This window comes from Notolepis coatsorum (assembly GCF_963971535.1).
Source record: "Notolepis coatsorum genome assembly, chromosome: 9".
Classification (NCBI taxonomy): domain Eukaryota; kingdom Metazoa; phylum Chordata; class Actinopteri; order Aulopiformes; family Paralepididae; genus Notolepis; species Notolepis coatsorum.
Genome location: NC_140173.1, coordinates 34672731 through 34698589, shown reverse-complemented (window position 1 = coordinate 34698589; position 25859 = coordinate 34672731).

Below are 25859 nucleotides of genomic sequence, written 5' to 3'. Positions count from 1 at the left end.
CCACCACCACTGTGTCGTCAGCAAATTTGATGATTGTATTGCTACTCCGCTGAGCCACACAGTCGTGTGTGTACAGGGAGTAGAGGAGGGGACTCAGAACACAGCCCTGGGGGGCCCCTATGTTGAGGGTGATGGATGAGGAGGTGCAGTTGCCTGCTCTCACCACCTGGGGTCTGCCCGTCAGGAAGTCCAAGACCCACTGGCAGAGGTCATAGTTCAAGCCCAGGTCCCTGAGCTTGGCTATGAGTATGGAGGGGACTATGGTATTGAATGCCGAGCTGTAGTCGATGAATAGCATTCTCACATAGTTCCCCTGCCTCTTGTCCAGGTGTGATGCTGCTGTGTGCAGCACATGGGCTATGGCGTCCTCCGTGGACCTGTTGGGGCGGTATGCAAATTGCAGGGGGTCCATGTTGATGGGGAGGGAGGAGCATGACTCATTATAACATGACTTATTATAACATGACTTATAACATGACTTATAACATGACTTATTATAACATGACTTATAACATGACTTATTATAACATGACTTATAACATGACTTATTATAACATGACTTATTATAACATGACGTATAACATGACTTATTATAACATGACTTATAACAAGACTTATTATAACATGACTTATTATAACATGACTTATTATAACATGACGTATAACATGACTTATTATAACATGACTTATAACATGACTTATAACATGACTTAAAACATGACTTATTATAACATGACTTATTATAACATGACTTATTATAACATGACTTATTATAACATGACTTATAACATGACTTATTATAACATGACTTATAACATGACTTATTATAACATGACTTATAACATGACTTATTATAACATGACTTATTATAACATGACTTATAACATGACTTATTATAACATGACTTATAACATGACTTATTATAACATGACTTATAACATGACTTATAACATGACTTATTATAACATGACTTATTATAACATGACTTATTATAACATGACTTATAACATGACTTGTTATAACATGACTTATAACATGACTTATTATAACATGACTTATAACATGACTTATTATAACATGACTTATTATAACATGACTTATTATAACATGACTTATTATAACATGACGTATAACATGACTTATTATAACATGACTTATTATAACATGACTTATAACATGACTTATAACATGACTTATAACATGACTTATAACATGACTTATTATAACATGACTTATAACATGACTTATTATAACATGACTTATAACATGACTTATTATAACATGACTTATTATAACATGACTTATTATAACATGACTTATAACATGCCTTATTATAACATGACTTATAACATGACTTATAACATGACTTATTATAACATGACTTATAACATGACTTATTATAACATGACTTATAACATGACTTATTATAACATGACTTATTATAACATGACTTATAACATGACTTATTATAACATGACTTATTATAACATGACTTATTATAACATGACTTATAACATGACTTATTATAACATGATTCATAACATGACTTATAACATGACTTATTATAACATGACTTATTATAACATGACTTATTATAACATGACTTATAACATTACTTATTATAACATGACTTATTATAACATGACTTATAACATGACTTATTATAACATGACTTATTATAACATGACTTATAACATGACTTATTATAACATGACACTGCAGCTTAGAGAGAGAATAGGGTGAGGGTAGAAGAGAGAGAGAGAGAATAGGGTGAGGGTAGAAGAGAGAGAGAATAGGTGAGGGTAGAAGAGAGAGAGAATAGGGTGAGGGTAGAAGAGAGAGAGAATAGGGTGAGGGTAGAAGAGAGAGAGAATAGGGTGAGGGTAGAAGAGAGAGAATAGGGTGAGGGTAGAAGAGAGAGAGAGAATAGGGTGAGGGTAGAAGAGAGAGAGATAATAGGGTGAGGGTAGAAGAGAGAGAGAATATGGTGAGGGTAGAAGAGAGAGAGAATAGGGTGAGGGTAGAAGAGAGAGAGAGAATAGGGTGAGGGTAGAAGAGAGAGAGAGAATAGGGTGAGGGTAGAAGAGAGAGAGAGAATAGGGTGAGGGTAGAAGAGAGAGAGAGAATAGGGTGAGGGTAGAAGAGAGAGAGAGAATAGGGTGAGGGTAGAAGAGAGAGAGAGAATAGGGTGAGGGTAGAGGAGAGATGGAGGGAGAGAGGGAAGAAGAGAGGGAATATGGTGAGGGAAGAAGAGAGAGAATAGGGTGAGGGTAGAGGAGAGATGGAGGGAGAGAGGGAAGAAGAGAGGGAATATGGTGATGGAAGAAGAGAGAGAATAGGGTGAGGGTAGAAGAGAGAGATGGAATAGGGTGAGGGTAGAAGAGAGAGAGAATAGTGTGAGGGTAGAAGAGAGAGAGAATAGGGTGAGGGTAGAAGAGAGAGAGAATAGGGTGAGGGTAGAAGAGAGAGAGAATAAGGTGAGGGAAGAGAGAGAGGGGGAATAGGGTGAGGGAGAGGAGAGAGAGAGGGAATAGGGTGAGTGAAGAGGAGAGAGAGAGAGGGAATAGGGTGAGGGAGAGAGAGAGGGGGAATAGGGTGAGGGAGAGGAGAGAGAGAGAGAGGGAATAGGGTGAGGGAAGAGGAGAGAGAGGGAATAGGGTGAGGGAAGAGGAGAGAGAGAGGGAATAGGGTGAGGGAAGAGGAGAGAGAGAGATAATAGGGTGAGGAGAGAGGGGGAATAGGGTGAGGGAAGAAGAGAGAGAGAATAGGGTAGAGAGAGAGAGGGAATAGGGTGAGGGAAGAAGAGAGAGAGAATAGGGTAGAGAGAGAGAGGGAATAGGGTGAGGGAAGAAGAGAGAGAGAATAGGGTAGAGAGAGAGGGAATAGGGTGAGGGAAGAGGAGAGAGAGAATAGGGTAGAGAGAGAGGGGGAATAGGGTGAGGGAAGAAGAGAGAGAGAATAGGGTAGAGAGAGAGGGGGAATAGGGTGAGGGAAGAAGAGAGAGAGAATAGGGTAGAGAGAGAGAGAGGGAATAGGGTGAGGGTAGAAGAGAGAGACAGGAAATGAAAGGCTTTCTCTGGTTTCTCCCTGTGACCTCATCAGTGTGATCATGGATTTTATGAGCTCTCCCTCTTGAAGCCCACACACCACCTAGCATGAGCCAGGACACACACACACACAATACAACACACACACACACACACACAATACAACACACACACACACACACACACACACACACACACACACACACACACACACCACTAACACACACTACAACACACACACACACACACACACACACACACACACACACACACACACACACACACACACACACACACACACACACTAACACACACTACACACACACACACACACACACACACTACTAACACACACTACAACACACACACACTACTAACACACACTACAACACACACACCACCTAGCATGAGCCAGGACACACACACACCACTAACACACAATACAACACACACACACACACACACACACACACACACACACACACACACACACACACACACACACACACACACACACACACACACACACACACACACCACTAACACACACTACAACACACACACACACCACTACACACACACCACACACCACACACACACACACACACACACACACACACACACACACACACACACACACACACACACACACACACACACACACACACACACACTACAACACACACACACACACCACCTAGCATGAGCCAGGACACACACACACACACACACACACACTACAACACACACACCACTAACACACACTACACACACACACACACACACACACACACACACTACTAACACACACTACAACACACACACACACACACTACTAACACACACTACAACACACACACCAACTAGTATGAGCAAGGACACACACACACACCACTAACACACTAGAACACACACACCATCTGGCATGAGCCATGACACACACACACCACTAACACACACTAGAACAAACACACCACCTAGTATGAGCCAGGACACACAGACACACTACAACACGCACACACACACCACCATGCACACACACCATCTAGTATGAGCCAGGACACACACACACACACACCCCACTAACACACACAGACACTACCTAGTATGAGCCAGGACACACACACACAAACTAACACACACACACCCACACCACCTAGCATGAGCCAGGACACACACACACACCACTAACACTAGAACACACACACCACTAACACACACTAGAACACATCAGGACACACACACACCACCTAATGCATTAGGACACACTCGCATGCACTAGGACACTATTGTGCATATGCATACACAACACCTAACATGCTAGGACATTCAGAGTTAAAGTGAGTATACAATGTTGTCTTCATTATTCATGGTGTTGGCCTTTGGGAATCGTATTCACCTAAATTACAGGCATTGGAAGAATAAAGGTCTCAGTAAATAAGCAAAATTGATCAAATATATGATATTCATCACATTTACATATCCCAACGTATACCACTGGTATAGCCACAGAAATACACACACATAAACACACACACATAAACACACACCTGACACCCACTCGGCTGTTTACGTTAGCTGCCACTGTGTCAACAAGGCTTATGAAAGGTTCCTCCAGTGAGGGGGAAGATTAATGGCGCGGCACACGCTGGCATCTGATGCGCAGATAGTGAGTTGGCTAAGCTGCCTCGTTCCTCTCTCTCTCCCCCTCTCTCTCCCTCTCTCCCCCCCTCTCTCTCTCTCTCCATCTCTCTCTCCCCCTCTATCTCTCTCTCCATCTTTCTCTCACTCTCCCCCCTCTCTCTCCCCCTCTCTATCTCTCTCCCTCCCCCTCTCTCTCTCCCCTCTCTCGCTCTCCCTCTCTCTCTCTCCCCCTCTCTCTCTCTATCTCCCCCTCTATCTCTCTCTCCCCCTCTCTCTCTTTCTCCCCCTCTCTCTCTCTCTCTCCCCCTCTCTCTCTCTCTCCCTCCCCCTCTCTCTCTATCTCTCTCTCTCTCTCCCCCCTCTCTCTCTTTTTCTTTATCTCTGTCTCTTTTTTTTCTCCATCTCTCTTCCATACTTCCACTCTCTTTCAGGGCCTCCCTCTATCTCTATAGATCGGTGTCTCTATCTCTCGCTATCTATCTGTGTGTGTGTGTGTCTCTATCTATCTCTCTCTCTCTCTCTCTCTCTCTCTCTCTCTCTCTCTCTCTCTCTCTCTCTCTCTCTGGACCATCTCTACGGCTGATATTCATTACGTTCCTCGCTGCCAGACATTACTATAACTACGTTACCCATAATTCACGGTCCCCTGCAGCCACACTGCTCATCTCCGCTAAGTGGATAATGCCTGCAGACTCTGTGTGTGTGTGTGTGTGTGTGTGTGTGTGTGTGTGTGTGTGTGTGTGTGTGTGTGTGTGTGTGTGTGTGTGTGTGTGTGTGTGTGTGTGTGTGTGTGCGTGCGTGAGAGTGTGTGTGTGTGTGTTCTCAGCATCATTGAAACGGAGGGTTACCCTCAATGTATTCCTGAGAATTAAATAACGTTTGAATGAATGAATGAATGTGTTTTAATCAGGTTAAATACATTAGTGCACGGGGGTGGGGGTGTGGTGGGAGACACCCTGAGCAGGGTCTCTTCCCTGGGCAAATATCTCCACAGCAGCCCAGGTGTCCACCAGAAGGGGAGCGGGAGGGGGAGGACTCTATTGGATGGGATATTTTTTTTCTTTTATCCCCCAATTAATCGTTATGCAAATTCCCTTCCTGGTCCCACTGTCGGTCTGGGAAGGGTGTAGGCCAGGGGTCGGCAATTAAGTTTGGCCTCGGGCAAAACATTTTCCAAGTCATTATATGGCGGGCCAGAACCGAAAACAATGGCTAATTTAATAAATTGGGGAAAAAAAATTTCCAAGCCATTATATGGCGGGCCAGAACCAAAAACAATGGCTAATTTAATAAATTGATAGTGAAAATGTTTTAACTCTATGACAGACCACCTTATAACATTTGTGGCAGAGGCAGAACATGGATACAAATAAACGAGCTGCATAGGTGGCATAATAAACTGTAAACAAGCAGTTTTTTCTCCTTTCCATTATTATATATAATACATGTTTGCACTGAACATTATACCTTTTTTGCCATTTTTATTATAAAAGCAGAGACAAGCCCCTCTATCGGTCTATCCTACATTTCGCGCAACCAGCGAGTCTGTCTGACGGCCCGTTCTGTGGAGAGGACTGGGCTATTGAGAAACAATAGAAATTGTCCATTGGTTCTCCCAGTCCATGTGACAATTTCTAGCATTTCCATTGGCTATAGATATTTCAAGATTCTATCTATGCTTTACTTCTGCACACTGCCAGTGGGCAATGGTAGTGTATGGGCGACAATCTCCCGATTCCGGTACAATAAAGCGTAGTCTTTATCACAAACGGATCCAAAGATATTTAATGTTTTGCAAAACATATCTAGTGTTGCGCCTGGTTTTAGAGGGTTAAAAGCCAAATTGTATTTTTTATTTAGTTAATGAATGTCTCATTGTAATTCTTACCTAATGTAGCGCGTCTTTTTGAAGCAGATTCAGCTTTTTTTGCTCAGATTTGACGTCCGTTTAATTGCATTGTTACTGTTCATGTGTGGTGCCGTCACAGTCATATGTGACCAGGCACAGATAATAGGGTCTTGTTAAGTCATTGGACGCCAGTCACGAGTATAGTCAAGTTTTAATCGTTATTTCTTTTATTAGCGATATCCATTCATTCTCATCCATCCAACCTGATGTTATCGTTGGGAATGGGTCTGAGCTTGCAAAAGGGCAAATACCGCCGCCTATCGTCTCCCGGATGGTATTGCACATCATTGGATTGGATTGGCTGGGGATGTGCATAAAAAAAAAAGTCCGGTCCAGGTATTTCTTCTCGGGCATGCAGTATCGTTATACCACATTGACTGGGGAGACGTGGATTATGTGTTTTGGATATATAACGTTTAAAGTGCTCCACCATAAGTATGTTTGCAGGCAGGATGGTAGCCTTCGCAGGCTCATTAAGTGGAAGAAAAGCAGATTTTGGCCACTTGATCTTAAAGCCGGACAGGCTGCCAAAGTCATCTATCACATTGAGAAGATGAGGCAGGGAGACGGAGGGATTATGCATAAACAGGAGTACATCATCTGTGTATAAACTGATATGGTGATGTGTGCCTTGAATTGAAACAGGAGATATAATCTGGGATTGTCTTATGTATTGAGCTAGAGGTTCGAGGGATAATGCGAAATGACCGGGACTAAGAGGGCAACCCTGTCTAGAAGAGCGTGAGACAGAGAAGAGTGGCGAGCAGAACTTTCCCGTTAAGATCATGGCTGAAGGCCCTGTGTGGAGAACTTTGATCATATAAATGAAACCCTCTCCCAACCCCATCCTTCTAAGAACTGCCCACAAGTAAGACCACTCCAATCTGTCAAATGCCTTCATTGCGTCCAAGGACATGACCGCTGTAGGAACTGCCACATCCTTGCTGGCATCAATCACATGCAGTAACCGTCTGATGTTATCAGTAACCAGGCGGCCTCTTATGAAGCCGGTCTGATCAGGGTGAACTAGAGATGTCATATGCTTTTGAAGTCGGGTGGCTAGAACCTTGGCATATAGCTTAAGATCGGCTCCGAGGAGACTTAGGGGCCTGTAGCTGCCACACTCGGTGGGGTCCTTATCTTTCTTGAGTAAAACAGATATAAGCGCCATATTGACATCTCTGGAAAAATTGCCCTCTTTGATTGAATGTAAAATCATTGAGAGTAATAAGGGACAGAGTACATCCCAGAATGCGAGATAGAGTTCCGGTGGGATGCCGTCCCATCCGGGAGCCTTGCCCCGTTGCATATCTGCAATCGCCTCTCTAAGTTCAGCTAGCGTAATAGGTGCAGCTAACAGTTTAGCACTATCTTCCGAGATCTGTGGTAAGTTGATTTGATCAAGGAAATCTTCCAGCTTGGTATGATCAAAGACCACCTCTGACTTGTACAGGTTGGAATAAAAAGAGCGAAATGTATCATTAATCTTTTTGGGGTTGGTGGTTACCTCCCCCTGTTGGTTATTAACACTTTCAGCATTAATATCGCCTAATTTATGTTTTAAATTATGGCTATGTGTCTAATCTGCCCGTCGCTTATCAATGACTAATTTTCCAGTCAACATTGTCGAAGCGGATTGTTTTTTTATCTGTTCATTTCCGTTTTATAGCATTTTGAAAAGCCCTTGTTTTCAAGGGCGAAAAAAAGAATCCGTGATAAACGCCCTGTACTGTAATATTCTAGAACGTTGTCATTTTACGGCCTATTTATGAATCGTTTTCAAATAAACGCTAGATTTTCGATAGTATATTATGTGTACGTATGCACGCTGGTGCCGCAAGCTGAAAATCGATTCTCTTAGTTCCTGATCGCTCGCACAGTCAAACAGCCATATCACATATAGGGGAAAAGCTTATATCTCTGTGAAAACAGGTCTGATTATCCTAAGACTGGTAAAATAGATTCCTTACCTGAGATCAGATGGTATCCAAATGGATTATTCCAATTCCTGATTGCCATTCCAAAAATCGATCCTTTTATTGATCCAACGCGTATACTGTAAAACCAGGGGTGCAGTGGTAAATTGACAGTAGGCCAAACGCTCCATGCGCAGTTTTTTTTTGGCACCGATTTTTATTTATTTTTTGCCTTGAACTAGAGAAGCTGAAAAAGGTAGCAGGATGTTGCCTATATTGTCAACAGATATGGTTGAAAAACAAACAATGTTTTAAATGTATTGATACAATTTCTTTAATTGAATCAACTTAAACTAGAAAAGTAAATACAAACTAAATTAACAATGTAAGTTACATTGTTAATTTAGTTTGTATTTACTTTTAGTTTAAGTTAATTCAATTAAAGAAATTGTTTTACACACAAACACAAAAGCAAACTTAAAATAATCAGACAACTTGTGTTTACTTGAAGTTCTTTATTTTGAGAAGGGGAAAAAGTACACATCATCACTTAAATTTTTTCAATGTAATTTGTTTCACAACAGTGGTTTCAAAACAGTTTCAAGTTTCTTTAATAGTTGTCATACAGAAGTACAGAATACTTTTATACAAAATGCTTCTTACTGTTACGCTCCAGAGACTGTGCTAGACAAGATAAGTATGAAATAAAATAAAGTAGCATGTAAAAAGAAGTAAAAATAGAGGTCCCAGTGTTCAGTATAGACATATGTACAATGTTCGATGCAGACTAGAAGTAACTGAGTTACCATACAATCAGTCAAGCAAGCCCCCACCAAGTGGTCCTGGGCCTATGATTTGGTTTTGCTCTCCTCGTTCTCTTGTCCTCAGCTGAGCGATGGGCTCTCAGCCAAGTTGCGACATATGTTGTTGAATCCCAGAACTGTGGAGGTGGCCCGTTGATCTTAATGAACGAATGAATCAAAGATGCTACCCGTGAAATCATTAACCGTGTGCGGGTTGGGGAGATAATTTGATTCATGGCACTGAATCCCCTTTCACATTCTGCAGTGCTACATGGAATTACTTTTGTGCAATTCAATAAAGGCCTAAGCTCATCGGGTATCATTTCTCCATTGCTCTCAATGAAGTCCCTGAATCCATCAATAGTACTGTTAAGGGGCAGCTTGAATTTTTTGCACAGATGCCTTATTTCCACCTCGCCAAATCCTAGTGGCATTTCTTTTGGCCAGCTTTTACACTCAAGAACTTGGAGTTGTGCAAGCAATTGAACATACAGTGCTTCAGACTCTTTCTGTGCCACTAATGATGACCCCTTAAAAGATGCAGTGGTGAACAACCAATTGGTTAGATTATTGCTCAGACTTCTGATAAACTGTTTCCGGTTGAGGGAAACAATTTTCGGTCTGTCTGTCAGGTCAACTGTGCCAAATTTACCTGCTTTTACTGCAGTTTCAGCTTCAAGGACTTTGTTGCCTTGTTTTTCTCCCATTGCATCAATGAATTTAATGCAATGCCTCATACGTTTGTCTGCAGAGGTTAGTGTCATTTGGCGGTTTTGCAGAGCTTTTGAAAGAATGCTTAACTCACTTAGGGTGTCGTACAGCAGTGCTAAATCTAGCAAAAACTGATATGAAGTAATTTTCCTGAATAGACCTTCATATGTTTTCCTATCAGAGCTCTGTCGTCTCGCATCTGTCATTGCCATGCTGAAGTGAGCACAAAGTGCATCATAACCATCCCACACTGCAGACACTGTGCGGAAAGAACTGGATACCCATCTTGTGTCTAGCACACGGCCAATTCTTCTCACTTGTTTTTCCAGGCTGGCTGCACACACTTTCAGTTGCTCTTGGTTTAGGGCTGATCTACTGTACACAGTATACAATTTATCCATAAACATCTGGAAATGGTTCATAGCTGTGATATCATTAACTGTGTCACCTACAGCAAGTTCCAGCTGGTGATTTAAGCAATGCCAGGTCAATATGTTAGGATACAGTTCCGACAGTTTTGCAGCTATACCAGCTTTGCGTCCCAACATGACACTGGCTCCATCACTTGCAAATGCAACCAAGTGTTTCTTCAAATATGCATCATCAAAGCCATTTTCACTGAGGCATTTCAACAGATGGTGCATAATTGTTTCTGCTTTTTGGTTGGGAAGTTCAATCAGATCTAAGAATAAGAACTCTGGGTCCAGGTGCTTGTAACTTTCAGTTTTGAGGTACACAATCAGTGTAGTTTTATCTGCAAGGGTAGTTGACTCATCAATCAGAACTGAAATTTTACCTTCTATGGATTGGATTTGTTTGCAAATCTTTTTGCGCATTTCTGTACCTATATGCTTGGTGATGTTTGCTGCACTCTCTCTTGAGTGCAAGCTGAAGCCAGTGTCAGACCCAGTTCTCTCTAGTAAATCCAGCAGATCAACACTATCTGAAAACGGCCTGTCCGCCTCTGCTAAATAGTACACAGACTGGAAAACATTATTTGTAGCCGTCAGTTCTGATACGAGCATGGTGTCAGTGGATTTCTCAATTCTCTGTTTTTTTGCGTCATTGAGAATGTGCTCTGCTTGGAGATGCGCACTTGAGGTGTTGTGGGTACACACCTTTCTCCTGAGAGTCATCAGCATAGCAGCTTTTATTGTTCCACTGCATGTGTGATCTCGTAGTTAGTCCATTCTGCTGCAAATCGTTGACCTCGGCTTTTCGGAACGGCTGAGCACACTTTGCAATCCAGCCACGGGTAGTTGGCCTGTCGTTCTTTCCACATCTTGTCTGACCATAGATCAGGTATCGGTGAAGCTGTACTGGAATCAGGTTGAACAATTCCATCTCCCTGCTGAAAAAACAAACAAAGACAGAAAAAAAACATCAAAACACATTCCAAACTTATGAAAGACAATGACACATCAAATGTATATACACTCTTATAAATGACCAAGTATGGCTTTGTCAGTATTCCAATATACAGTGTGCCCCCCCCCCAATGTACAGCCCCCCACCCACTCAACCTCCTCCAATGTACAGTTTCTACGTCAAATGTATATACACTCTTTTTCTGGACACTTTTTGTATCACAAACAGTACTGTATTTGCAAATCTGGTATGTCATAAATGTATAGATGTAGCAGTACTGTCTATCTGTATGTCGTGTATGTCATATATGTTATGATGAATTGAAAATGGGGGACCCTCATGTAAACAAGACGAAAGTCTTTCTCTGGTCTGCATCCCCTTAACAATTGTATGTATTTAGCTGTACTGTACCCATTCTGCAATCTGTTAATAAACTTTTCAATCAATCACTTACATTATTTGTGTCATTCAGGGATGGTGGTGCTTATTTCTACTAGTGGTGGGCATGGTTTTATGGTCCTCCTGTGACTCCTGTTGATACAACAAAACAGATAACATTAGAACATATACATTACAGCAGATTTAACCAGATTTAACCAGCATATTAAGAGCATGTTCTCTACTGTGCAGAGAACATCAAAACACATGCCCATTTCCCAGCGTATGAAAGACAATGACACTAATTGCCTCTATGGATGTTTTGCAAGTTAAAGGGGAACTATCTTATAAATGGCCTTTTTGAGTGTTTAGCATGGTTTCCTAGCTATGTGAACTTATATTAATATGATCTATGTCTCTAATTCTCATATTGGCGGATTCTTCCAATTCTCCTCTCACAATATTCACCCTCACTGAACTGAGTCATTTGAAAATGTGATGATTTGTGATGTCAGAAAGACACCGCTGCATGATAATGGCGAGGTACAAGATGAGCTGCACACAGTGGTTGGAGCCCAGGCTCAAAACGGCTCGAGATCTTGAGGTAGAAAAATGCTGTTTTGAAGGACTTGATTAGAAATACAAAACAATGAATAAAAAAATATATATATATTACAGAGGTGTTCCATAGACTCACAGGAATTGTGTAAAAGTGCCCAAATAGTGAAAGAAATAGTAAAATAGTTCCCCTTTAACATTCCATGGCAATCACAGACACAGCCCATCGTTCACACCAAACCTGATGAGGGGCAGGGATTCAATGTGAAACGCCCTACCCAAAGCTGTAAAGGAATGTGAATCACTATTCAAAAACACTCAAAACCCAGTTGTACAATAAATGACCAAGTATGGCTTTGTCAGTATTCCAATGTACAGTGTGCCCCCCCCCCCCCCCCCCCAATGTAATGTACAGCCCCCCACCCACTCAACCTCCTCCAATGTACAGTTTCTACGTCAAATGTATATACACTCTTTTTCTGGACACTTTTTGTATCACAAACAGTACTGTATTTGCAAATCTGGTATGTCATAAATGTATAGATGTAGCAGTACTGTGAGGATTGGTTCATTCCCCGCCACATGCTCCGCTCCTTTAAGGTACTGTGTTGATTGGTGCATTCCCCGCCACACGCTTTTGGAGCAAGTATCAATTCCAGCACGCACCTGTCATAGTTTTTGATTAGCGCCCCAGAGGCTTTTTATACTGGGACTTCCCTTCAATCGATGTCGGGTCGTTTTGAATACTTCTGTTTCTGCCTGTTGTTCCCCGTTGCTGTGCCTCGTCTACTCTCCCTCCAGGACATCTGTGGATTGCCGCTGGTGAAGACCTTGTCCCCCCGTTTTGAGCTGCGCCTCGTTTACCCGCTTTACTCTTGCGTTTTGGTGAGTTTGAACCAAACCCCTTTTTGGACTATTCTGTTTTGTGTGTTTTGAAGAACACTGAAGAGTTCTATTTTTGCTTACACTTGACTCAGCTAAGTTGTGTGTTAAAGGAGACACTGAAGATTATCATTTTGCTTGCACTGGACTCAGCTGGGGTGTGTGTTTAGAAGAGACACTGAAGATTATCGTTTTTGTTTTGCACTGACCCTCAGCTAAATTGTGTGTTGTGGTGAACACTGAAGATATCGTTTTGTTTGTTCTGGACTCAGCTAAGGGAGGAGGAGACCGCACAGCCTCTGTGTGATGTGGACTGTTATTGATCTCTCTCTCTCTCTCTCTTTTCCACCTCGAGTTGAAGCTGGGAGTATCTGCAGAGCCGCTTCGGCGTCAACACCGTTTCCCCACCTCGAACACCAAGAGGATCTGCAGAGCCGCAGATAACTCTGCTGAAGGCAGTCTCCCTTTGTTTCAAGATTGTTACTTGCTCCTTTTTGACTCTGAAAATAAATACGCCCTAGTATTTAACTCTGAACTACCTGTCTGTGCCGTGTGTTTGAGGTCGGTTTCAAACCCTAACAAGTACTGTCTATCTGTATGTCGTGTATGTCATATATGTTATGATGAATTGAAAATGGGGGACCCTGATGTAAACAAGACGAAAGTCTTTCTCTGGTCTGCATCCCCTTAACAATTGTATGTATTTAACTGTACTGTACCCATTCTGCAATCTGTTAATACACTTTTCAATCAATCACTTACATTATTTGTGTCATTCAGGGATGGTGGTGCTTTTTTTCTACTAGTGGTGGGCATGGTTTCATGGTCCTCCTGTGACTCCTGTTGATACAACAAAACAGATAACATTAGAACATATACATTACAGCAGATTTAACCAGAATATTAAGAGCAAGTTCTCTACTGTGCAGAGAGCAAATCATTACTGAATGATTGTATTATTATTCTTCCAATGCGATTGCGTGGCAAATACATTTCTTTGTAAGAATATATCTGCATTTTGTCAGTACAATATTAATCAGTGATCACATTGAATTAAAACATGATTATTTCTTGACTCTGTAAACAAAACACGCATTTGTCATGTCTCATGATTCATGAACCAGTGCCACGATTATTTATTTCAAGATAAACAAACAGGCAAATAGCCTATAGCTTAGTCAATCTGGACAAATAAAGAAAAAAAGAAAAGCTGTTTTAAATGCGGTTACTTGCCTTGTTGTACTGAAGTGGCAAGAGGACTGCTGCTGGACTCAGTGGAGTCGGAGGCGCCGGCGTCGGAGGAGGTCGAGCCGCGAAACTGAGTTTGCTTTGTACGAAGCCGAGCTGCTGAAGCTGCATCTTTCTTCCCTTGGGCGGTGGCATCCTTGCGTTGCAGGTAGGAACATGATACTATTGTTGTTGTCAAAATGATCCGTTTATACCGTCTACTCGCGGACGTGGTTGGAGACACCTAGTCTACCTGTGCTTTTTGTTATGTAAAACAGTGGCTGCGGGCCGGGCCGGTACTTAGTTACAACGAATGGGAACAGCGGATTTTTGTGTGCGCGACTGCGCGTACACGCAGGCAGTGTTGGGACTAAGTACGCGTTACTACAAAGTAACGCGTTACAGAAACGAAGTTACTTTTTGCCGCAACTAGTACTCTAACGCATTACTTTTGAAATTCAGTAACGCTACTTACGTTACTGAATGGTTCGTCACTGCGTTATTTGCGTTATATACGGCGTAGATTGATAGCGAGCGGTAGTGATTATTATTATTGTTACAAAGGGTCAGATTAAACCGAATATATATATTTATTACTTGAGATATATTGTATAATATTTGTATATCGTCTGATATCCCTTGTATATTCTTTGTATATATACACGGAATATCCCTTTACCTAGGTACAGGCCAGACCATAATATTCCTTCTCCTATTGGACAGCGACCCCTAGGCGCCAACGGCCATACCCCCAATGTCGAGTTCAAAGCTACCGCTAAGACATGTCTCAACATGCCCAGGTTTGCGCAGTAATACGAGACAGAACTGAGGTTGGCACTAGATTATTCACCTTACGTATAAATACGGCGCAGGTGGATACAGCAGCACTTAGTAACTTAGACCAAAACGTTGAAGCCTTCACCCCGATACAACGTGCTGTGAAGTGGGCCCTTTTTTGCCCCTAAATAGAGCCTTGAGAACCGCGTGCGAATTGATAGCTAAAGTGTCAGAGTTTAACGCTGTATCGTCGAGTTCGACTTATTCTATTGTAAAGTAATAGTCTATTATTTATAGTGTATCGTGCGGCTACCGTTCTACAGTGACCAGCATTACCACCGGTTCGTCGTACCGAGCTAGTGCACTTATCCAGGCTGGGCGGCCTAACCTCGTGCCGCCATCCGAGGAGTCCTAGACGAGAACTGTGTGGATATGTACACCGGAGAACCTACACCGACGAATGCAGAGCCTTTTCCGGCTGGATTATATTGCTTTGGTACTGTGGCTGCTGGAGCAGAGAACCGTCTACCCCACTGCTGTGTGGGATCTACCCTGTGAGGAGCACCGTCGAGCCCGCCTCTAGGACCCACAGAGGCTGGCTAGCTTTCATCCATGCTGCCATGCATACCGGAGTATAGCTGTTGCTTTGTCTACGGACCAAAGGATTATTGCACCGTCTCCTGTATCTGGAGTCTCTTTATTCCTCGTTGATCCAGACTTTGCTCCTGACAATTCCTCTCCCCTGCTGGCTTACAACCGGAGGGAACCCCCTTAGTATCTCCAGCTGACTACGAGTGTGCCTTATATAATTCTTATGCTACAGGTGGTATTAATTATACCCATCGTAATATGCTCATGGACTTACGCTCTTGACCTACTTAAGTGTTCTTCGCCATATAAGCGCAATTCATAATTCTCAATATTGTAACCTACTATTGCTGCTCTGCTAATAAATACTTCTAAATATGACTTTCTTTGTTAAGCCGTATTATTGTGTGGGTGTTCACCATATATACCGTGTACTGTATGGCCAGTAATTAAAGTACATAACTAAGTAGTGGTTTAATGATACCATACTCTCAATACAGTCAGGGAATTGTACCCCTCAGTTACAATTGGTCCTTCGAGCCGGAGGAATATCAGTGTAATATCTAAATATAATATTGATATTAACCATGGCCAGCGGTGAACACTCCACAAACGGCTCTCCTAAGCTAGAACGCCCGCAGCGCAGACGTCAGCCACCTCCTTACCTAGAGGACTACGCTGCCAGTCTAATACCTAGCTTTATACAGACGTTAAATGCGGGAAAAGCGGATAGTAAAAGCATGTCAAACCCTAACGACCAGGCGACCTTGCCAGTAGAGACCCTAGTGGGTTCTAACGTAACTGACCAAGCTCACGGGGGGGACCAGGAGGGACATGACATGACTATACCCCCCGACAACGTCAACAGGACGGTCCCCGGAGAGCTCCAGGATAAAGAAAGCGCTCCAGGGACGGAACCCGACCCACTACCAGAAGAGAAGCGCGCCCAGGAGATAGACCCCCTCGGAGCGCGCCAGGAGAACGGATCTCCAACGAGCACTGTCAGAAGCCGATCACCTCCATCAGTGTCTTCCCCCAGCGAGGCGGACAAGATGCTGGCGCAGGCATTCATCGCCACCCTGGCAGCCTCCACCGAACGCGATCGACTCCAAGCACAGACGCTTAGCGAGCGCGAACATTCTTCCATGGAACAAGAGCGCCTCCGGGCGCAACAGCTAAGTGAGCGCGAACACTCTACCATGGAAAGAGAACGCCTGCAGGCTCAACAACTGAGTGAGCGCGAACAATCTGCAGACCAAAGAGAGCGCCTTCACGCGCAACTCCAAGCGCAAGCCCTTAGTGAACGTGAACACTCTGCGACCCAGCGAGAGCGCTTCCAGGCGTAGCAAAGGAGTGAAGATGACCGCATACGCCTGGAGACCAGACGCCTCCAGACGGAAGAGAATATTGAAAGAGACCGCGCCGATGCCCAGCGCACCGCCGCCGATGCACAGCGCGACGCCGCCAATGCACAGCGCGACGCAGCCCAAGCCCAGCGCGAAGCAGAGCGCGACCTCGCTCACATCAAGCGCAAAGCAGAGCGCGACCGACTACAAGCGCAGATAATGGAGCAATTGATTGCCAGGGCGACACCCCCTCTCTCCGCACGGAGCTCCAGGGCATCGTCAAGACAAGGGTCTAGGGCACCTTCCCCTACCCGACCAAGCGACCCGGAGCCCGGCCAACAGAAAGAGCCTATCCACGTCTCCGAACCCCCTCCCCGACCGGTCCATGCGAGACCCAGCAACCGGGAAGAACCGGCCTATGCCGCCGAGAGACTGAATAGACGACTTCAAGATCTAGAAGACCTAGCAGAGGAAGAGGAAGAGGAGGAAAGTCAAGCCCACCAGCAGCATCGTACTCCACAGGACCAGGAGGTCCAGTACAGCCCAGACTTTACCCCCGAGGCCCTGCGTTACAGACCCCCGACTCAACTCAAGGGTGAGTTTGACGCACAGCCAGCCCCGAGGAACAGCACCTGGGTACCCGGGCTTTGGTACCCACCAAGTACCAGCCCACGACAACACGTATGGGGAGACTCGCCCAGGAGGCCTCTCCCCCAACGCTCACCGATGTGCCAGCCATCCATGGCATCGTACCTTGGCACACCGACGTTCCCGGATTTTACACGCGAGGACAGAGCACAGTACACGGAATTACGGATGTGCTTAGAGACTATGATGTCCGACGTCCCTGATGAGACGTACAAATATGCTATCCTCCTCAAGCACCTGAAGGTGCCCAGAGCGCATAATATAGCGCTGGCATATTCCAACTCAAGTACCCCATACACCGCGGCTCTAGTAGCCCTCGACCAGCATTATGGACGCATATGGGACTACGTGATACAAGAGATAAGGAATATTGACCGTCTCCCCCTAGCCACAGACAATCGCTCATTGGATGACCTCTCTATCAAGGTACAATCCCTGGTAGGGATGCTGGGGGCACAAAAGGAAAAGGGTAGACACGAACTGTACGCTAACTCTAATGTAGAAAGGATATTAGAGAAGCTTCCTCCCGCCCGACAAGAGCGCTTCAGGCGGCAAAGAGACCACCGTGATCCCAACGGTCCCGAGCCATCCCTCCTAGACCTGGCCGACTTCCTCGCGAGAAAAGTCAGCAGCCTACGACTGGATACGTTAGTGCGGAGTGGACCAAGCCCCAGAGATGGACCTCGGAGATCCAACGATAACCGCAGGCTGGTGACCGTCATGCACCAAGCCGAATCAGTACCGCGGAACAAGAACCACAACACCCCCTCGACAAAGGAGAAGTGGAAGATTGTATGCCAGTACTGCGAGAAAGAACATTGGCTGTCACAATGTGACACTTTCAAGAAGATGACCGCCGACGAGGTGAGTCAATGGATAAAGTCCAACCGCCGCTGTTACCGCTGTGCGCGCAGCCATATGGCAGCCGAGTGCCGCTTGAAGAAGAGGTGCAGCCGGTGTGACGGAGCCCACCTGGACGTCTTGCATGACAGCAACAGGAAGAAACCCGCACCCCCAAGCAGCACCAGAGTAAGCGTCATGTATATTGACCCCGCCAGCAGCGGGAGCTCCCGAGTGCTCTTGAAGGTGGTCCGAGTGACATTAAGCTACGAGGACAAGGTCATGGACACTTACGCCGTCCTTGACGACGGGTCAGAAAAGACCCTCCTCCTCCCATCCGCTGCAGCCCAGCTGGGTCTGCGGGGGAGCGAAGAAACGATGACGATTCGTACTATAAGAAGAGACCTGAAGACAATAAAGGGTGAGAACGTCTCCTTCACTATCGCAGCAAGCGGGCAGCCAGAGAGGCGGTATAGGATCACTAACGCTTTCACCAGCCAAGACATAGGCCTGTCGCGGTACACCTACCCCATCTCCAAGCTGATGGAAAAATACGTGCACCTGCGTCAACTACCTATACCGCTCATCGACGGCGCCACCCCGACCCTGCTCATAGGATCCGACCACGCACACCTCATCGTCCCGACGGACCGGGTCCACATTGGGCCCAGAGGCTGTCCAGCAGCAGTCGAGACCCGCCTAGGATGGACACTACAAGGCCCCCTCTCCAGGTCTCTCAACCGACCAGCAGCCACTCGCTGCCTCCACTCCAGAGTGACAGAAGAAGACACCACCCTCTTACAGCACGTAGAGAGGCTATGGACACTAGAGACAATGCCCTTTAAGAACGAAAAGAAACACATTCGTTCCAAGGAAGACATTTATGCCATAGCCCTCCTCGAGCAGAGGACAAAGAGAGTCAAGGTCAATGGAGTGATGAGATACGCAACTCCACTCTTGAGGCGAGAGGGTATGCCCACCTTCCACGCCTCAAAAGAAGCGACAGAGCAATATCTACTGAACACCGAGCGGCGCCTAGCCAGAGACCCCGCTCAAGCCACTGTGTACCGCGCTGAGATTGACAAGCTAATCACAGTGGGACACATAAAGAGAATTGACATTCAAGAGGCAGATCAGACGACCGAATCATGGTACGTGCCCCACCACAAGGTCCACCACAACGGCAAGGATCGTATTGTGTTTAACTGCAGCTACCAGATCGGATTACAAAATCTGAATAAAGAACTCTTGCCCGGCCCAACACTCGGCCCCTCTCTACTAGGCGTGTTGCTACGTTTCCGCCAGAACAAGGTGGCCATCAGCGGCGACATCAAAGGGATGTTCCTGCAGGTGCGACTAGTGGAAGAGGACAAGCCCCTGCTGCGGTTCTTATGGAGAGAGAGGATCGGGGATGAGCAACCATCCATCTATCAATGGGAAGTCCTCCCTTTCGGAACCACATGCAGCCCATGCTGTGCTACGTTCGCACTGCAAAAACATGTCGCAGAGGACCCAGCAGCTGACGAGGAGGTCCGACAAAGTGTAGAGAAGAGTTTCTACGTGGACAACTGTCTGCAAAGCGTCTCGACGCCAGAAGAGGCCGAGGCCCTCCTACTCAAGCTCCGTGCCTCCCTGATCAAAGGCGGCTTTGATCTCCGGCAGTGGGCCAGCAGCGACCCTCAAGTACTGCGCAGCCTCTCCCCAGAGGACAAGGCAGCAAGCAGCGAGACCTGGATGGCGACCATCCCAGGTGAAGCCCAAGAAATGACATTAGGACTAGTCTGGCGCTTCAAAACAGACTCGCTCCATTATAGACACACACCCCTGACCAAGGAGCAGGGAAGGTCGATTTCACTACCGACCACCAGACGGAGTGTATACAGAACACTCGCCAGACAATATGACCCGTTGGGATGTATTCTACCTTACACCACCAGGGCAAAGATGATTGTACGAGAGCTGTGGGACAAGGACCAGGGCTGGGACGACCCCATACCCGACCACCTTGCTTCCACATGGAGAGAGTGGGAAACAGAACTCAACTCGATCCCAGGTGTCAACATACGCCGCAGCTACTTCCCACCCACAGTGCGGCTGGAGACGTGTCAGATGGACCTGCACGTCTTCAGCGACGCCTCCGAAGTAGCCTACGGTTCGGTGGCCTACTTGCGGGCCCGAGAGGAGGGAGGAGAAATACATACCGCCTTCATCCTGGCTCGTTCAAGAATAGCCCCCTGCAAGCAACAATCGATCCCGCGTCTAGAGCTCTGCGCAGCCCTAGTAGGAGCGCAACTCGCCACGTTAATCCAACGTGAACTCACCATCCCGGTGCAAAGAACAATCCTGTGGTCAGACTCCATGACCGTACTCACATGGATCCAGTCCGATTCGTGTAGATACAAGGTCTTCGTGGGAGTCAGAATCACAGAGATCCAAGATTTAACAGAATCAGCATGCTGGAGGTACGTGGACACAAAACAGAACCCAGCAGACGTCATCACACGGGGAATGTCCCTGGATGACCTCACACATCACAATCTCTATAGTGACGGTCCCGAGTTCCTCAAGCTCCCGGAAGAAGAGTGGCCTAACCCCACCCCACGGGAGGCTAGTCAAGAGGAGGCAGAGATGAAGAAATCTATGTTCTGTGGCTTGACGCACACACCAGTCCCCACAGACCCCAACATAGACGACTGCCCCACCCTTGAGAGTGCGCAGTTAAAGACATTCCTGTGGCACCACCCTGAGGTTCCCTCCACTACTGACATTAATGCAGCTAATTACGAAGAAGCAGAACTCCTTCTGCTACAGCGAGCCCAAAGAGACTTGTTCCCCGACGAGCTAGACTGTCTGCAGGGATCAAAGCCAGTCCCGTCAGACAGCAGACTGCTCCACTTGGCCCCTGAGCGCGACGCCCATGATCTCATCAGAGTGGGTGGTCGTCTGAGAAGGGCCCCGGACTTAACGGATGACGTCAAGTTCCCGATAGTTCTCAACAGCCGACACAAGGTCACAGAGCTCATCATAAAGAAATACGACGAGGACGTGCACCACGCTGGGTCAGAGAGAGTCTTCGCTGAGATCAGACGTCGCTATTGGATACTGCAAGGAAGAGAAGCAGTACGACGCTTCCAGCGGACCTGTCTAGACTGTCGCAAGTGGCGAGCACAGCCCAGTATACCCAGGATGGCTGACCTACCCCCCTGTCGCCTCTGACTCGGTGACAAGCCCTTTCACTCCACCGGTATGGACTGCTTCGGCCCGCTGTATGTGAAGAAAGGAAGAGGGACGGAGAAGAGGTGGGGTATTGTATTCAAATGCATGACCACCCGAGCGATACACATAGAACTCCTTCCAACCATGAGTACGGACTCATTCCTTATGGCCTTCCGGAGATTCACAGCGCGGAAAGGAAAACCGTCTATATTATTGTCTGATCACGGGACAAACTTTAAAGGCGGAGAAAGAGAGCTGAGAGAGAGCTTCCAAGCTATGGGCCCAGAACTTAAGACCCACCTCGCTCCCTCTCAGATTGATTTCCAGTTTAACCCCCCGAACGCCCCTCACTTCGGGGGAACTTGGGAACGAGAAGTACGTTCAATAAAGACAGCCCTGTACGCCGTGCTTGGGGCCCAGACCGTGGCGGAAGAAGTCCTCACGACAGTCCTCACGGAGATCGAGGGAGTATTGAACCCAAAGCCCCTCGGTTACGTCTCAAGTGATGTAGCAGATGTCGACCCAGTCACCCCCAACACTCTCTTGATGGGGCGGCTGGACCCCGCGCTCCCACAGACAGTGTACAGACCTGAGGAAGCGAACGGCCGAAGAATGTGGAGGTACAGTCAAGTATTGGCTGACAAGTTTTGGAACAGTTTCCTCCTCCACTATCTACCGTCTCTACAGACCCGCCAGAAATGGGTAAAAGAAAGAGACAATTTGACGGAGGGCACAGTCGTCATGATTATAGACCAGTCACTACCCCGAGCTATGTGGCCGGCCGGCCGCGTAAGCAAAGTGATCACTGGTGCCGACGGAAAGGTCAGAGCGGCAGAAGTGCTCGTCCAGGGACGGACATACACCCGACCCGTGGCGAGGCTGATAGAGTTGCCAATGCTACCTGATTCCCTTGATGACGACCATGACCCACTGACTTTGTGAATTGCCCTACTCCTCACAACGGACATTGAGTAGTGGACGGGACGGTTAATCTGTCTCTGTTTATCTAATTAGGTGCGGACTAATTAGGAGGCAGCTGTTACAAAGGGTCAGATTAAACCGAATATATATATTTATTACTTGAGATATATTGTATAATATTTGTATATCGTCTGATATCCCTTGTATATTCTTTGTATATATACACGGAATATCCCTTTACCTAGGTACAGGCCAGACCATAATATTCGTTCTCCTATTGGACAGCGACCCCTAGGCGCCAACGGCCATACCCCCAATGTCGAGTTCAAAGCTACCGCTAAGACATGTCTCAACATGCCCAGGTTTGCGCAGTAATACGAGACAGAACTGAGGTTGGCACTAGATTATTCACCTTACGTATAAATACGGCGCAGGTGGATACAGCAGCACTTAGTAACTTAGACCAAAACGTTGAAGCCTTCACCACGATACAACGTGCTGTGAAGTGGGCCCTTTTTTGCCCCTAAATAGAGCCTTGAGAACCGCGTGCGAATTGATAGCTAAAGTGTCAGAGTTTAACGCTGTATCGTCGAGTTCGACTTATTCTATTGTAAAGTAATAGTCTATTATTTATAGTGTATCGTGCGGCTACCGTTCTACAGTGACCAGCATTACCACCGGTTCGTCGTACCGAGCTAGTGCACTTATCCAGGCTGGGCGGCCTAACCTCGTGCCGCCATCCGAGGAGTCCTAGACGAGAACCGTGTGGATATGTACACCGGAGAACCTACACCGACGAATGCAGAGCCTTTTCCGGCTGGATTATATTGCTTTGGTACTGTGGCTGCTGGAGCAGAGAACCGTCTACCCCACTGCTGTGTGGGATCTACCCTGTGAGGAGCACCGTCGAGCCCGCCTCTAGGACCCACAGAGGCTGGCTAGCTTTCATCCATGCTGCCATGCATACCGGAGTATAGCTGTTGCTTTGTCTACGGACCAAAGGATTATTGCACCGTCTCCTGTATCTGGAGTCTCTTTATTCCTCGTTGATCCAGACTTTGCTCCCGACAATTCCTCTCCCCTGCTGGCTTACAACCGGAGGGAACCCCCTTAGTATCTCCAGCTTTTATACTTGCTTTTTTAATACCAGACGAGCAGCAAATGGGATGCTGTTAAATGTTCCTTTGATGCAGTCAGAGCTTGGTAAAGCTGCATTCTCCCACTATGCTCCCTTTTTATGGAATACGCTGCAAGTGAAACTTTGTCTACAGGCACTTCCTACTGTGAATGCTTTTAAAGGTATGCTACGATTAGCCCTTTATGAAACATGTAACTGTTTTACCTGATGCTATTGTTGATGTGATTATGCTCCTTGCCACTGCACAAATGACCCTCTGTATTTATATTTGAATTGTATGTTTTTTGTTTAATGCCCTGTTTTATGTTGAAACTTGTTGTGTGCTGTGTTGGTCAGGACTCCCTGGAAGAAGAGATCTTGTATCTCAATGGGACATTCCTGGATAAATAAAGGATAAATAAAAAAATAATCTCCAGCTGACTACGAGTGTGCCTTATATAATTCTTATGCTACAGGTGGTATTAATTATACCCATCGTAATATGCTCATGGACTTACGCTCTTGACCTACTTAAGTGTTCTTCGCCATATAAGCGCAATTCATAATTCTCAATATTGTAACCTACTATTGCTGCTCTGCTAATAAATACTTCTAAATATGACTTTCTTTGTTAAGCCGTATTATTGTGTGGGTGTTCACCATATATACCGTGTACTGTATGGCCAGTAATTAAAGTACATAACTAAGTAGTGGTTTAATGATACCATACTCTCAATACAGTCAGGGAATTGTACCCCTCAGTTACAATTATTATTATTATTATTATTATTATTATTATTATTATTATTATTATTATTATTATTATTATTATTATTATTATTATTATTATTATTATTATTATTATCCTCATATCCTGTCTGCCTGGGGCAGCGCCCAGGCAGAGCACTCGCGTATTTCTCTTTTGTCGAGCGAAAAAGAAAAGAACGTTTTAGTTATGTCATTTGTGTTTTGGCTCAAAGATACTGGAGTCTAACGTTAACTACGAGGACTGTCACTCATCCAAATCCACTCGCCACCCGCGTAGAATGATACGAGGCGAGTCTGGCCAATGGCCAATCAGAAATGCGCAAACCAGAAATGCGGCTACGGAAAGAAATAGACCCTCTCTATTGTAAACAAAACAAACGCTCGCTATGAATCTACATAAAAAGAACGCAGTAACAAACTAACAAACCATTTAGCAACTACTTGGAGAGATAATTAATATACAACATGGAAACGAGATAAAGAACATGTTTGAGGCGCTGCTGGAGTCAACTGGACTAACGTAACGTTACTACATCTCGACCACCGCAGACTTTGGTGAGTGCAATGTGTTCACTGAAACTCAAGTTGATCAACGGATTTTGACTGTACGAAATCTGCCAGGGAATCTCATAATACTAATCAAACAATATAAATATAGTCCTTTCATGCACAATTGATATCCTAACTATTCTAACGTTGCAATGCTTTGATTGATATCTTAAACAACGTTGCAACTTGCAAGATGGTGAATGAATGAATGAATGAAAACTTTATTTAACAGATTGCAGAATGGGTACAATACAGTACGGCTCAATACATACAATTGTTAAGGGGATGCAGACCTGAGAAAGACGTTTGTCTTGTTTCCATCAGGGTCCCCCATTTTCAATTCATATAGACATTTATGACATACACAACATACATGACATTTATGGCATAGGGACATATAGGTATTTAGTACTGATACATTTGTGACATAAACGGTATTCAAATATACAGTACTGTTACCCCTAGCTTTGGGTAGGGCGTTCCACATTGTTGTGGCATAATTGCGAAACGTGTTTAGTCCCTTGTTTGAGCCGAATCTGGGTTTTACATGATTTGTTGAGCTTCCTCTGGTGTAGTGGTTGTGGTATTCACTGACCTTTGGGAAGTATTTTGACATGTACATGGGTACCCCGGTCGTATAGTGTAT